Source organism: Oncorhynchus nerka, linkage group LG26 (genome assembly GCF_034236695.1).
Source record: "Oncorhynchus nerka isolate Pitt River linkage group LG26, Oner_Uvic_2.0, whole genome shotgun sequence".
In the NCBI taxonomy this organism is placed as follows: domain Eukaryota; kingdom Metazoa; phylum Chordata; class Actinopteri; order Salmoniformes; family Salmonidae; genus Oncorhynchus; species Oncorhynchus nerka.
The window spans coordinates 4,314,296-4,330,661 of NC_088421.1; the positions used below are offsets into that span (position 1 = coordinate 4,314,296).

Sequence of the window (16,366 nt, forward strand, 5' to 3'; positions counted from 1 at the left end):
CTAGTTCTTGATTTACCGTAGTCTTGTTTTGACTGATATCACGTCTATGCTAATGTGGCTCAAATTCGCTAGCTAGCTAACCAGCAACGGTAACGATGTATTTAAGAGACATTGTGCACATTAGGTTTTCAATAAACATTGGTGACGAAACATTGTTGGCATGCCAACAATCTAAGCCAAAAGTCTGTTTTGCCCCATAGTTTCGCAAGCGTCGCTTGTGTTGCTCAACAACCAACCTGTCTGTTGAGGTTACAAAACTGTTCAAAGAAACCAGAATGACATTTTACATCACATTTTAAAAAAGAGAAGCAAAGCAAGACGCAAAATGTTATACCAATTTATTTTAGACTTTATTATTCCATTTTTAAATGTATGCATCTCAAGTGGACAACTTACATAAAACCCATGGGCTTTCTGGGAATTGTCTACCAATGGATGTACTCAGCCACGGTGGGAGTATAGGATACAAATCGGAAGACACCATTTAAGCTTCGAGGGGAGGGGGAGAGAGTTGGGGAGGTAGGTAAAAGGTGAAGGGTTTCTGCCAGGCGCCGAACACCGCCAGTATCATTCAGCCCAGTGCTCGTTGTGCAGAAGGGAATACTGGTAAACATGGAGAACTCAATGCAGTGGACCTGGAGAGAGTGCAGGAACAGAAAAGAGAGGGAGATAAATTAGTTTCAGTCATACTGGCTTGACATCTGCCTTCCTGGCTAGAGTGGATAGACTGGCTGGCACACCATAAGCCAGGTCCTGCAGGCTATTCAAATCAAATTGTATTGGTCACATACACATGGTTAGCAGATGTTATTGCGAGTGTAGCGAAATGCTTGTGCTTCTAGTTCCGACAACAACTACCTAATACACACAAATCTAAGTAAAGGAATAAGAATATATATATATATATATATATATATATATATATATATATATATATATATATATATAAATATAAATATGGACGAGCAATGACAGAGCGGCAAAGGCAAGATTCAGTAGATGGTATAAAATACAGTATATACATATGAGATGAGTAATGCAAGATATAAACATTGTTAGTGATTAGTGATCCATTTATTTAAGTGGCCAATGATTTCAAATCTGTATGTAGGCAACAGCCTCTGTGTTATTCAATTCACATTCCATGAGTGTGCCCCAATATTCAGCGAAGCATTTCCTGTGGCATTACAGAAAGTCCATTACTGGACAAAGGTTGGCTTTAGTGTATTAGGAGTCTTATCAGGACACAGCGACCCTGCATGTGAACTTACATTTCCTGTCAGCCTAGCTCCTCCTCACGACGCCTCCGCCGCACTCTTCAGACAGGCTGCAAACGCCTCCATCAGATCCTTACAGTCACCGCCCTCCTTCACACTGCAGAGAGAACACAACCACATGGTTAGGACCTCGGATCCTCTCCTCCAATGCTAGTAACAGTTTGACAGAGATCTTTGAAGCATTTAGATACGTTGGCATCGAGCTCAGCACCAAATGATCCCTGTCAACTCAACTAAAGATGTTTTGGCGTCAAGCCGTCAGCCCTGAAGTGTCCTGGTCCTACCCTGTCCCAGTATGACCTTTTCTAAACAATGTTGGCATTCCTCAGATTGAACCAAGTCACAGACAGACAGACACCGCCCTCACTGGTTACATAGGTAGAGAGTGTTGGCAGACTGGTTGAGGGAGATTATTTCAGGAACTCTGCACCAAACCTCGGGCAGACACTGACACAACGCATTAGGGTGATGGGGCGAAAGGGAGCGAGAGAGAGAGATAAACACATCTGTGAGGTAGGGCGGACAGATGAAAAGTACGGGTAGGAGGGCAATGGTCAGAGACGGCAGGAGGGGATGGATTGACTGACATGGCTGTCTGCAACCCCACACTACCTCACCATTCACCAGGGTGCATTTCAGGGAGGAGCCCCCCCCGGTTCCATGCCTCCTCCCACCCCATCCCCTTGTCACTGGGCTGATCTCCATGATGTAACTCACAGCTGGTTTCTGCAGATTAAAAAGGTTTATGCAGCCGGTTGCTAGGGGGGGATGGAAGAAGGGTCGTTTGTGAATCTGTAGTGTGTGTCAAGTCACTGAATGCATAAGAGTACATGTGTGCGGTTGGCAGAGGCATAGGGGGAGGGTGGGGGGGAAGTGATGCAGAGGCAGCAGAGATGACCCAACAGCAGCAGCACAGAGGACCTGGCCCTGAGGCTGTGTGGCCAGATAATCCATCCACCATAAACACCCCCTGCTTTTACCACATAGAGGAAGTGCAGAAAAAACATAGATATGGCTGGACCAAACCTATGAGAAGCAGGGGGGGATAAACACAACAGGCAGCCATTTTAATAATGAAATTACATTGAACTGTAATGGCGGGAGGGAAGGGAACGAGGGATGGATAGAACAACATTCATTCTGCCACTTGTGGGTGCCCCACAAGTGTAGCCCGGGGCCTCGTCAACCAACCAAACCAATTAGGCTTCGTTATAGAATGCTGCCTGAACAGAACAGAACTCTCCTCTGTCCAGCTTCAGCTCCACACAAATGATTGGGGGAATCCTTTGTGAATGAAGCAAAGGGAGAACTTTTGGGGTTTGAATATACTGTACATAAAAAAATATTAGTTTCAAGTTAAAATCTTGGGATTGAGTGATCAACATGCAAGAGTCATCTGCCGCAGAGTGTTACCTCTGGGCATCATAGAGGTTGCAAAGGCAGCGAATGGTGACATCACCATGACAGCGGTCACATAACATGGAGGCGGTGCCGTAACGTGACTGATGCCCCCCCCCCCGCCATGTTGGCATGGCAATGGGCACCGACCACTTTAGGGCGCATCACAGAGCAAGTTAAAGAGGGTAGGATAGGGTGGCAAGGGCTGGGTTTGTATGGAAGGCAGATGACCGATCAGGTGGTTGGACTGGTGGAAACACTGCCTTTACAATCATGAAATTAAGATGTGGTCGGCCGACAGCCCTAAATAATTCACTAGTTGTGCGTGGGTGAGCGGTTTGTTTATTAGCAATTGCTAATAACCTGTTCGATTTAGATACGTTTCTGCTTATAATTTCCAACATTTTGGAAGACTATTTATTAGTCAACTTGTCTGTAATTAGATAGATGCAGCTTCTCTGTCATTAAACAGTTGAAGTCAGAAGTCATTAAAACTTGTTTTTCAGCCACTCCACAAATCTCGTGTTAACAAACTGTAGTTTTGGCAAGTCGATTAGGAGAGTAGTTTTTACAAACATTGTTTACAGTAAGATTTCACTGTATCATAATTCCAGTGGGTCAGAAGTTTACATTAAGTTGACTGTGCCTTTAAACAGCTTGGAAACTTCCACAAAAAAAGTTGTCATGGCTTTAGAAGCTTCTGATAGGCTAATTGACATCATTTGAGTCAATTGGAGGTGTACCTGTGGATGTATTTCAAGGCCTACCTTCAAACTCAGTGCTTCTTTGCTTGACATCATGGGAAAAAAATCTAAAGAAATCAGCCAACACATCAGAAAAAAAAAATTGTAGACCCACACAAGTCTGGTTCATCCATGGGAGCAATTTCCAAACACCTGAAGGTACCATGTTCATCTGTACAAACAATAGTACGCAAGTATAAACACCATGGGACCACGCAGCCGTCATACCGCTCAGGAAGGTGATGCGTTCTGTCTCCTAGAGAGGCAGCTAAGCAAGGAAGAAACCACTACACCAAAACCACCATGAAGCCAGACTACGGTTTGCAACTGCACATGGGGACAAAGATCGTACTTTTTGGAGAAAGGTCCTGTGGTCTGATGAAACAAAAATAGAACTGTTTGGCCATAATGACCATCGTTATGTTTGGAGGAAAAAGGGGGCGGCTTACAACCCGAAGAACACCATCCTAACCGTGAAGCACAGGGGTGGCAGCATGATGTTGTGGGGGTGCTTTGCTGCAGGAGCGACTGGTGCACCTCACAAAATAGATGGCATCATGAGGAAGGAAAATGAGGTGGATATATTGAAGCAACATCTCAAGACATCAGTCAGGAAGTTAAAGCTTGGTCACAAATGGGTCTTCCAAATGGACAATGACCCTAAGCATACTCCCAAAATGGCTTAAGGATAACAAAGTCAACGTATTGGAGTGGCCATCACAAAACCCAGACCTCAATTCCATAGAAATTTGTGGGCAGAACTGAAAAAAGTGTGTGCCGAGCAAGGAGGCCTACAAACCTGACTCAGTTCCACCAGCTCTGTCAGGAAGATTGGGCCAAAATTAAACCAACTTATTGTGGGAAGCTCGTGGAAGGCTACCCGAAACGTTTGACCCAAGTTAAACAATTTCAAGGCAATGCTACCAAATATGAATTAGTGTATGTAAACTTCTGACTAATTTGGAATGTGATGAAAGAAATAAAAGCTGAAATAAATAATTCTCTACTATTATTCTGACATTTCACATTATTAAAATAAAGTGGTGATCCTAACTGACCTAAGACAAGGATTTTTAAAAATTTGATTAAATGCCAGGAATTGTGAAAAACTGAGTTTAAATGTATTTGGCTAAGGTGTTTGGCTAAGGTATATGTAAACTTCCAACTTCAGCTGTATGTTGCCCTAGAAGACAAAAAAAAAATCCTTGTTTACCAGAATGTCATAAATCAATATAATGAATGCTTTAATCATTGGTAAAGTTCTGTAATCTCTGCATCTTTTGCAGAGCAAAGATGTTTAGGGACCGGGGAGAAAATTTATTTTTAAAAAGTGAAAGACTGTGCAAAAATCACCAAATCAGCTGTTTGATCGGTTTCAAGGGAATATACTGAACCAAAATATAAATGAAACATGTAACAATTTCAAAGATTTTACTGAGTTTCAGTTCATGAGGAAAATCAGTCAATTGAATTTAATTCATTAGGCCCTAATCTATGGATTTCACATGACTGGGAATACAGATCTGTTAGTTACAGATAACTTCTCTTAAAAACAGGCCTCAGTATCTCACTGTATTTTTGTGCATTCATATTACCAATCTATAAAATGCAAATTGTGTTAGTTTTCTGCAGCTTGTGCCTGCCCAATACCATAACCCCACCCCATGGGGCACTCTATTCACAATGTTGACATCAGCAAACCACTCACCCACACGACGCAATACACATGATCTGCGGATGTGGGGCCGGTTGTACGTCCTAACAAATTCCCTAAAACGTAGTTGAATAGGCGGCTTATGGTAGAGAAATTAACAATCAATTTTCTGCCAACAGCTCTGGAGGACATTTCTGCAGTCAGCAAGCTAATTGTTTGCTCCCTCAAAACATCTATGGCATTGCGTTGTGACAAAACTGCCTGCCTTTTATTGTCCCCAACACAAGGTGCATCTGTGTAATGACCATGCTGTTTAAATTAGCTTCTTGGGACCAACACCAACAATTGACATGTTCCATTTATATTTTTGTTTAGTGTAGAAAGCGGTGAAAACAACCCAACATGTTTCTGATAAGATTTCAGTTTGGCTTGGATGCATATTTTATGTGATTTGTATTTCAATCAGCTTTTATGATGCTGATAAAACAGCCTCTCTACAGACTGTATCGAACACATTCTCTCAAGAAGCTAAAAAAAAAAAACATTTCTCCACTCCTGTTAACAAGTACACATTTTGCCTACATTTGGTGTATCATTTTACTGCAAGAAATGCTTAATTCTGCAGGAGTTAATATTAAGGCTATGTAAGAGGTTATATACCTATAGTCAGTATCCAGATTTCAGTTTCCATTTAAACCATCTGAACAGTAGGCTTCAGTTCCCTTGACGTACCATAGGCCTATTTAAAGTCCCCATCTTTTGACTGTCAAATTTGTATAGTGCCTCACAATCAAACAGCATGCGCCTTTACCACTTCACTATATCTTTCCCTTGTTAGTATCCTAAAGGAACTCCTGCTCAATTCTGAGTATCAATCAAGTTTCCAGAACTCAGACTAAAAAAAAGCATTGGTTTGGACTAGAAGTCAACTGATTAATTAGGGCCGATTTCAAGTTCCCATAAAAATCGGTAATCTGCGTTTTTTGGTCACCGATTATGGCCGATTACATTGCAATCAATGAGGAAACTGAGTGGAAGGCTGACCACCTGTTACACGAGTGCAGCGTCAAAAGGACCTTGTGGCTGCAATGAGCCAAGGTAAGTTGCTAGCTAGTGTTGAACTTATCTTTATAAAAAATAAAGCTTACCATAATCACTAGTTGACTACACATGGTTGATGATATTACTAGGTTAACTAGCTTTTCCTGCGTTGCATATAATCAATGCGGTGCCTGTTAATTTATCATCGAATCACAGCCTACTTTGCTATATGGGTGATGATTTAACAAAAGTGCATTTGCGAAAAAAGCACATTCGTTACACAAATGTACCTAACCATAAACAATGTTTTTCTTAAAATCAATACACAGAAGTATATTTTTTTAACCTGCATATTTAGTTAAAATAAATGCATGTTAGCAGGCAATATTAAACTAGGGAAATTGTGTCACTTCTCTTGCATTAAGTGCAAGCAGAGTCAGGGTATTTTCAACAGTTTGGGTTGCCTGGCCCATTGTGAACTGTGTTTCTTCCCAACAAAGACTAATTAATTTGCCAGAATTGTAAATAATTATGACATAATATTGAAGGTTGTGCAATGTAACAGCAATATTAGGGTTGCCACCCATTTGACAAAATACGGAACGGTTCTGTATTTCACTGAAAGAATAAACGTTTTCTTTTTGAAATGATAGTTTCTGGATTTTACCATATTAATGACCAAAGGCTCGTATTTCTGTGTGTTTATTATAATTAAGTAAATTATTTGATATTTCATAGAGCAGTTTGACTGAGCGGTGGAAGGTAGCAGCAGGCTCATAAGCATTCATTCAAACAGCACTTTCCTGTGTTTGCCAGCAGCTCTTAGCAATGCTTGAAGCACAGCACTGTTTATGACTTCAAGCCTATCAAATCCCGAGATTAGGCTGGCAATACTATAGTGCCTATTATGAATATGTTTCATTATTTAATTGAGACTCAGATTTTATTTACGTATTATATTCAAATAAGTGTTCATTGTTCATTCAGTGTTGTAATTGTCATTATTACAAATATATAAAAATCGTCCCGATTAATCGGTATCGGATTTTTTTTGGTCCTCCAATAATCGGTATCGGCATTGAAAAATCATAACTAGGCTGTCCTAATGGAAAATAAGGGATGCTTGAGAAAAGGGTACCAAAGAGGGGGGAACCATCCAGATCAGTACGCTAAAGAAAGAGTAGGGACACGAAACCAACATCATCCAGTTTGTGAGCAGCGCCCAACATTTAAACAGCTTTGAAGTTGGTTACTGGGCCTGTCTGAGTGGGGAACTAAGAGTGACCTAAAGTCACTACACAGTGAAGAGTTCAATGGCATTGGGACGCCTGCGAGTGAACAACTATGGAGGGAACTAAGGGAAGGCCCACAATGACAGGGATATCATTCTAGGACCAATACAAAACATTGTCTGAGTCTCAAATGGTTCACTGGGCTCTGGTCAAAAGTAATGCACTAGAGAGGGAATAGGGTGTAATCTGGGACAGAATAATTATCTACGGAGCAGGAGGAGAAGAAAGATCAAAGCTGTGATAAAAATAAAGAAAATAACTGCGAATGACTTGGTCGGTCTCCAGCTGGAACCCTGTTGAAGCTACGGGGTCTCGAATTGCATTGACAGTGCATACCATCCACGTAAACCATACTTTCTGTCAGGCAGAGCAAGCACACACGTCTACATACAAGCCATCGGCCAGGGTCTGTGTGGAAGGCTAGAGTGTTGGCTTACAGGTTACACACAGTTAAGGAAGACTACCAAAGTTACCACAGAACCACATTTCAAAGTACACAGCAGGACCCATACAGGTAGCAGACATCCTGCAACATTTTAACGCTTAAAGCGGACGTTAGTTATCCGAGTCACATATTTACACGGCTAACTTCTAGGTCTCCATGTCCTGACTATGAGATACACTACATACCGCGGGTAACAGGGAGGTCAGTAAGGCCCCTACAAAGCACACACAAATACCAGGTTCAAAGGTCAGTCGATGCAGGTTCTAGAATGTTAAGGCCGGGGGACGCAAACTGAGCTCAAAGTGCTTTCCAGGGAACTTGTTTCGCCCAGTGCCAAACTGACCCCTAGACCCTAAGGCATGTGTACTTCTGGATAACCGAGGATTATGCAGGTGTACCCAACAACATTACATTTTTTTTTAGTTTGAAGCCATCAAGGTGACCCCTCCAACTAATCCATGTCTTTCTAGGTGACATGTCTTGGGCACGTCAAGCCAGCCGCAGTTAGCTGTGCATATACGTTTATACAGTACGTATGCAAGTTCCAAGGGAAGTCGGCAACATGATTATGATCTACGGCCATAGGACCGGACATGGTATCCTGGACATTTACACACCAATCCATGCGTGACTATTTAGGATTCACGAGTGGAAGCTCAAAATACATCGTCCTGGTATAGATTACTCAGTCAGCCCTCTGGTACTGCTAGCTACGCTGCATTCAGCAGTCACGTGGGCCAGGTTACAGGATACAGTACCATTTTGGCTCGTCGATGACAAAAAGCCCCAAGGACCGTGAGGTAAACAGTAGAACCCCCGGCCTGTAGGTTAGCAGTACAACCGTTGCTTGTAGGATTAACAAAGTGTCCTGAAAAATTGCGCCAACACAGCACAGGGCCCTTGACTCATTGTCAAAGTAGATGTGATTTACTGTGGCATAGACCAAAGTGCTGTACACTACAAAAAAATATATAATAATTATAAAGAGAAATTGCAATATATGCCCTTGACCCAAGTGTTGAGAAATCCTTAATCTAGTTTCTAATGCAAAATGTACAAATTATAAAAGTATAAATGCTGAGGTAAAAGTAAAGGCCTACAACGTGCAGCAACACTACACTCCATTCATAAAAGGTACCATACCACAAACACAGGGAACTTAATGCAAGGACATTCAATTCACCATGGCTCAAGACCGCTATAGGCCCACTGAAAATGTTACTAAAACAAAACTTTACAGCCAGCAGCCAACCTAGCCCATCCCTAGCATGCCCTGCAACCTACCACCCCCTAAACCCTTATCTCATCCCTCACACCCATCGGGCAGGACGTATCTGGCCTATACAGCCTGAGACACTCCAGGCCCTATCCTATCCTAGCCTAGCCTATCCTAGCTCCAAACCCTGCAACACCACATCAAAATACAACACCAAGGGTCAAGATGCATCTTGGTTTTGGTGCAATGTCAATGTGAAGATTGACAGAGTTGAAAACAGCTGAAGGCTAGAGTAGACACGTTACATCAGCCATCGAACTGGGCTTTGACATTGCACTGTCATTGAGCCCTCACACACAAACACCCAGGTTTCCTGTGTCTACGCATTTCTAGAGATAAAACCAGCAATAATCTCACTCTGCACTAATCTTGCAGAGGGAGGACGGACGGGGGGGTGCACACCTGTCGGGACAATGAAGCAGTGAGTTAGCGACGGCTAACGCTCACTCAGCGCTGTTGACACAGCAAGGCCAGGGAAGCTGAGCGGGGACAGACATGGCAACATAACGAGGGGGGTGGAGTGGGGGCAGCGAGTGGGAGAGAACATGACGTAGGCAAATTCCCTGCCTTCGATCAGGCGTGTGCGAGAGAGACTGCCGTGCTTTGACCCCCAAGACCCCTACATGCGGACCCCCCATTACACTACAATAGGACCCACCCCCCTCCTAACGACAATTTAAATTCAGTTACATTTAGAACATTGGAATGGGGATTCTTCCATCACCATGCACTGCATTACTCAACTGTTCCACCATTTTATCATGGCGCAACACAAGGACGCCACACGACATCAGCTCATCATGCACCACTTTAGCCTATCTCTAAACCTGCAGGGGGGGGTTCCACTAGCTGCTTCAAATAAACACAACTCGACACCGAAATCCACTTGGATACATTGGGAACCTCCAAGTGAAATGTACTTGAAGCACTGCGGCATTGCCATGTCCATCCGTGGCTTCCAACTCGTTGGATGGACATCCCGGAGACGTTGGTCCCGGTGGCAATGGAGGACAAGAACAGAGAAAACCACGTCTGTCCGTACGGACACTCACCATTTGTCCAGGTCCGCCTTGATGCTTGCACATGCGGCAGGGACTGGGGCCTCAGCGGGAGCGGCGGTCTCGGAGTCTGACATGTCTGTAGAGTTGCTGTGTGTGGGAGTGTCTCCTCTGTACGCCTGTGGGTTGAGTGTTCCAGAGAGAGAGAGGAAGAGAGTGAGAGGAGAGAAGAGAGCAGAGGAGCGTATTAGTGGGAGGGGCAAGTGAACACATGAGGGGAGGGGAGAAAAAAGTAACGGGGCAGGACACATGTGAAAATAAGGGGCAAGCTCAGTGACCCAGACAAAGTTCAGCGGGAAAATAAATCAAGTGGAAAGGTTGAGTAAAGTAGAGAATAGTTCAATAGACTAAAAACGACACTTCAAATATCATGAAATGACAGATATCCATCTGACAGATACCCTTAATGTTCATGTAGGCCTAAAATTCATCCACCAACGATGTGGTAGTTGGCAACCCATACCGACACCAGTCTATTAAAGCAGCGGACAAAGCAAAAGTGAAATTTTGCGCGCACTTCGCCACAGAAGCGCACGTTTTGGGGCCCGTGCGCGCACACGAATATGGAGCGCTGAGCGCAGCAGAAGGAAACATTTTTAAATCCATCAAAGCGAAAGGATCCCTGCACGACCCATGGACGAGTGCCACCTACTGGCCTGTTCAAGAAATTACGCACCCACTGTAGTAAATGGCCGAAAAGGTCACCCCAAATAATGATGGATAACGTACGCCTCAGTTGGTAAGCAAAGCACGACTCCTACAATTAACCTATAGCTAAACTTAAAAAAAAAAAAATCAAAACATGAAGATTATAACTACTAGTCAGTGGTCCATACAGGAGTTAAAAAAAAAAATCAAGCATGTTTCGGCTATGGAACATAATGGGCGTGTTTGAGTGGTAAAGCGAAAGCAACCGACTGCAGAGAAAAGAGTGAAGTCAGGGAGATGCATGTGAGAAATACGAAAGTCAGACACTAATGTGGTTTTCAACCAGCAAGGCTCAGATCATTGTTCTCTATAATGTCGAAATAAACATGGCTCCAACCGCCACATCACACACTCACAAACTGAACTGGTATGCGTGTGCATTGTACAATCAATGACAGAGAGAGTAAACTACCACATTAATTTGTATACATTATTCCACTGTATAGCCTACGTGAAGTTGGTTCCTGTTTCAGTCTCTTCTTTGGTCACGTTGGCTTAGGTCAAACAAACATCCGAATGATTGGTTGACAATAAAGCCTCCCACAATGCAGGTGATGGATGCAGGATGAAGTGCAGAAACTTGCAGTCACATCTTCATGACCTTCGACCATATGATTTCTGTAAAGCTCATGCAGTCCACTTGTCAACACACTTAAAAGCGGTGAACAACGACGGTCCCCGACCAGACAAAAGCGACCTGCTCGAACGCTCCCAATTGCCTCGGCAAAGGCGGCAGTGTCAGTCAGGCCCAATTCGCGCCCTTGCATGAATAGATCTATAGGGTTCTCAAGGACACGGACATACAACCGTCATACAAGTTGTTATCGTTAAAGGCTACCGGCAGAAGTCGGTGCCATAGTTTGATAGCCAATGTTCAGTAACCATCCACGTGTTTATAGAACATTAAGTAACCAAACCATTTAATATTAATCGAGCCTGGGCAAGGATGCGCAATAAATCCAGATGAGTAGCCTACGTCAAAGTAGACTACACATGTACAGGGTGGGAGAGACTACGGAAATTCATTTCAGTTCGTGTTCAAACTCCGTGGTAAACCTTAATAAAACTGTCATTATTTGGTGTTATATTACTCTGCATTTGTCATGTCACTTTTCGTTGTTGTGAAACACTTAAATATATGTATAAATAACTATCGTAATTAATTAACACACTACACTCCGAGGACATACAGCTAAAAATACAATTTTTGCACGGGGTGTGCACATTCTGCTAAGCAAAAACCACAATCGTTTTAAGTATACAAAGGCTGATAGCATTGACTCTATGTAGGCTACTACACAAGTCGAAACGCATATTTAATACATTTACTGTCAAGCATTTGCATTTTGGCAGCTGTCATTGCAACCAGTCACATAAACCAAAAGCCTAACCACAGGAATGTGGCACATGGAGCACAGGTAACCCTTTTGCAAACATTCCATTTAAGTTTTTTTTTTTTACCGAAATAGTCGCGACTCAAAAAAGAGGAATGGCGAATAAATCTCAAGTCTAGGGCGTACTTGTGTATATTTTAGTAAAACAGGTCAAACCGCAAACATTTCCCAACGATTCAACCAGGATGTCTTACCTGATCCCTCTGTAGTCAGTATCAAAAAAACGCTATCGGCTTTGCTTTATAGGCTACCTCATCCCGTCAACACACCAGCAACCAATTACAAGTAGTGATGGGTCGTTCGCGTACGAGTCAGCTCTAAGAGTCAGCTCTAAGAGTCAGCTCTAAGAGTCAGCTCTAAGAGTCAGCTCTAAGCCAGCTCTAAGAGCCAGCTCTAAGAGCCAGCTCTAAGAGCCAGCTCTTGCACGTTGGGAGCCGACTAGCATATCAGAAGAGCCGAATCTATTTTTTAAAACATAATTTTTCTAATGAATAATCAACAGATTTAAATGAATAGAATTAACGAATTCAAAGAACGAAAAAATAAATACAATTATATAGGCCTAAATGCTCAAGTGCACACACATTCTTTCTGACTGTCTGCTCAGAATAACAGCCTCACCTGTTGTTCCTGTCAATCAGACACACCGAGCCAACTCACTCACAGTCACACGCTTAGCAGCCGAGGACAGAGAGGAAGGACAGCTGTGAAAAAAACAGCTGGAAAATGAGTCGGAAGCACAGTATCATTTGGATGCATTCTAATAATGTAGATAATTATAGAGTACAGTGTAGAATTTTCCAAAACATATTCTCATATAAAGCCGGTTCAACCTACACCGGCATATGTGAACTGTGCACCCAACTGTGAAGCTAGCTGTAGCGGAGCTTTGAGAAACTAGCGGGCCTGCTAGTGATGGTGGTGGAGCCAGCACCTCCACACGTGGAGATGTACCCACTCAGTCAAGTCGGCCTACTCCGCGACCCACAGCAACACAGTCTTCTATGGATCAGTTTATATCAAAGTCCATGTCTGTAGCAAAACAAGGCCAAGTTGATATTGCATTGGCTAAAATGATTGCCACCGATTTCCAGCCATTTTCGATCGTGGAGGACAGAGGTTTTAGAAATTATAGCAATAGTCTAAATCCAATGTACACAATTCCAAGCAGGAAAATCAAAATCACTTATTCCACAACTGTACAAGAGCACACAGGCTTCAGTGCTGGAAAGAGTCCAAAAGGCTACTACAGTTTACCTTACCACTGACTGCTGGACATCAAGGGTAACCACTTCTTACATGTCGGTTACCTGTTACTTCATTGAAGATTTTTCGATGTCTAGCTGTCTTCTGGACTGCTTTGAGTTCAGCGACAGACACACCTCAGAGAACTTGGCAGAGGAACTGTTGAGAGTGGCCAGAGAATGGCAAGTAGATGGAAAAGTGGTCTGTTGTGTTAGCGACAATGCAGCTAATATAACCAAAGCCATGAAAATGTTCAAATGGACCCATCATCCATGTCTTGCCCACACAATCAACCTGATTGTAAGAGATGCTCTGAAGGTGATGAAGCCCACTGTGGACAAAGTGAAAGCTGTGGATTACTTCCACAGGAGCACAGTAGGTGCTGAAAAACTAGTCTACACAACGCCAGATGGGGATGCCTGAGCTGAGGCCGAAACAAGACTGCAAATACAAGGTGGAATTCAACATTTAAATGTTGCAGCGGTTTCTTGAGTCAAAGGATGCCATCATCGCTACCCTGGCCATTGTCAATGCACCTGCTGATACTCTGACCCAAGAGGAATGGGAGGTGGTGGAGGAGGTGTGCAAAGTCCTGGACACCTTTGAACTGTGGAGATCAGTGGAGAGAGGTACAGTAATCAGTTATTACTACATCATTATTTAATACAGTATTATATATGTATATGAGCAGTAGATGAGAGGGTAGTATCAGTAGACAAAACATGAACCTGAACTAATAAGTTACTGTTCTCTCTTTTCAGCTGTGTGACAGCCTCAAAAATGATACTCCTGTGTAAGGGTCTGCAGCCAATCACAGCCAGACGCTAGAGAGAAGCAAATGTAACCACAGGACATGTGACAGAGTTGATGGACACCCTATGTTCAACAATAGACAGAATGTTCCACAGAATGGAATATAATCACATGCTATCAGATACCGCTGCACTTGACCCAGGTTTAAGAAGTTAGCCTTCAGTGATGCCAGAGCGATTGATGAGGCTCTTCAAAGAATAACCTCAGCAGCAGGGACGGACACTCCCAACAGTCAGCTGGCTCAGGCACCAGGGCAACAGGAAGAAGAGGGATCAGATGGAGCAGAAGCACCAGTAGTAGTGCCACAAATGTCTGCTGTTAGGATGCTGTTTGATGAGAGAGCAACTGGGGATGCAGCACGAAGGAGTCCCTCAGCCATAATGGAGGGCCGATCCTATTTGAAGGAGATCTGCAGATCCTCTGAGCTGGTGGAAGAACAAGGCCTCTGTCTACCCGCGGCTTACTAAAGTCATGACAGGGAGACTCTGCATAGTGGCCACATCCGTTCCCTCTGAGAGGGTCTTCTCGAAAATGGGACAAATAATTACTGAGAGAAGAAACCGCATCAGCCCCTCAAAAGTGAGGCAGCTTGCATTACTGAATGCAAATCTCTAATAAAAGCAGAATATGGTCAGCATTGCTGTGTGCTGCTGGTTATATCATGGCAATAAAGAAGAGAGAGAGAAAAAGGGACCAGTTTAATGTTTTAAGAATTGAACCCTGTGGCACCCCCATAGAGACTGTCAGAGGTCCGGACAACACGCCCTCCGATTTGACACACTGAACTCTGTCTGAGAAGTAGTTGGTGAACCAGGCGAGGCAATCATTTGAGAAACCAAGGTTGTTGAGTCTGCCGATAAGAATGTGGTGATTGACAGAGTCGAAAGCCTTGGCCAGGTCGAAGAATACAGCTGCACAGTATTGTCTCTTATCGATGGAGGTTATGATATCGTTTAGGACCTTGAGCGTGGCTGAGGTGCACCCATGACCAGCTCGGAGACCAGACTGCATAGCGGAGAAGGTACGGTGTGATTCGAAATGGTCGGTGATCTGTTTGTTAACTTGGCTTTCGTAAGAACCTTAGAAAGGCAGGGTAGGATAGATATAGGTCTGTAGCAGTTTGGGTCTAGAGTGACTCCCCCTTTGAAGAGGGGGATGACCGCGGCAGCTTTCCAATCTTTGGGGATCTCAGACGATACGAAAGAGAGTTTGAACAGGCTAGTGATAGGGGTTGCAACCATTTCAGCTGATCATTTTAGAAAGAGATTGTCTAGCCCGGCTGATTTGTAAGGGTCCAGATTTTGCATCTCTTTCAGAACATCTGCTATCTGGATTTGGGTGAAGGAGAAATGGGGGAGGCTTGGGCAAGTTGCTGTGGGGGTGCAGGGCTGTTGACCGGGGTAGGGGTCAGGTGGAAAGCATGGCCGGCCGTAGAAAAATGCTTATTGAAATTCTCAAATATCATGGATTTATCGGTGGTGACAGTGTTTCCTAGCCTCAGTGCAGTGGGCAGTTGGGAGGAGGTGCTCTTATTCTCCATGGACTTTACAGTGTCCCAGAACTTTTTGGAGTTTGTGCTACAGGATGCAAATTTCTGTTTGAAAAAGCTAGCCTTTGTTTTCCTAACTGCGTGTGTATATTGGTTCCTAACTCCCCTGAAAAGTTGCATATCACGGGGGCTATTCGGTGCTAATGCAGTACGCCACAGGATGTTTTTGTGCTGGTCAAGGGCAGTCAGGTCTGGAGTGAACCATGGGCTATATCTGTTCTTAGTTCTACATTTTTTGAATGGGGCATACTTATTTAAGATGGTGAGGAAAGCACTTTTAAAGAATAACCAGGCAACCTCTACTATGGTGCAATATTCCATTATTATGTTGGTCAGATTGTATTCGTTTTGAATTGTTACATTTATATGCACTTTGTTTATATACATAAAAAAAGTTATACATTAAATGCAAATGTTTAACAGCATTCTTTTTCATAACAAACCAATGCATTTTTAAATACATTGTGATTAAG

General features: G+C 43.4%; 1 long non-coding RNA gene across 5 annotated transcripts; it reads right to left on the reverse strand.

Moving 5' to 3' along the window:
• Nucleotides 1-321: 321 nt before the first annotated feature.
• On the reverse strand, nucleotides 322-12,498 carry LOC115110064 (uncharacterized). Of its 5 annotated transcripts, none has more exons than XR_003860601.2 (4): nucleotides 12,481-12,498; nucleotides 10,179-10,303; nucleotides 1,272-1,374; nucleotides 322-635 (listed from the first exon to the last, which is right to left on the reverse strand). It is a non-coding gene; the product is annotated as an uncharacterized LOC115110064 (long non-coding RNA). The 5 variants fall into 5 exon arrangements; XR_003860600.2 differs by lacking the exon at nucleotides 12,481-12,498 and adding an exon at nucleotides 11,344-11,444; XR_003860603.2 differs by lacking the exon at nucleotides 12,481-12,498 and adding an exon at nucleotides 10,861-10,877.
• Between the last annotated feature and the right edge of the window lie 3,868 nt (nucleotides 12,499-16,366).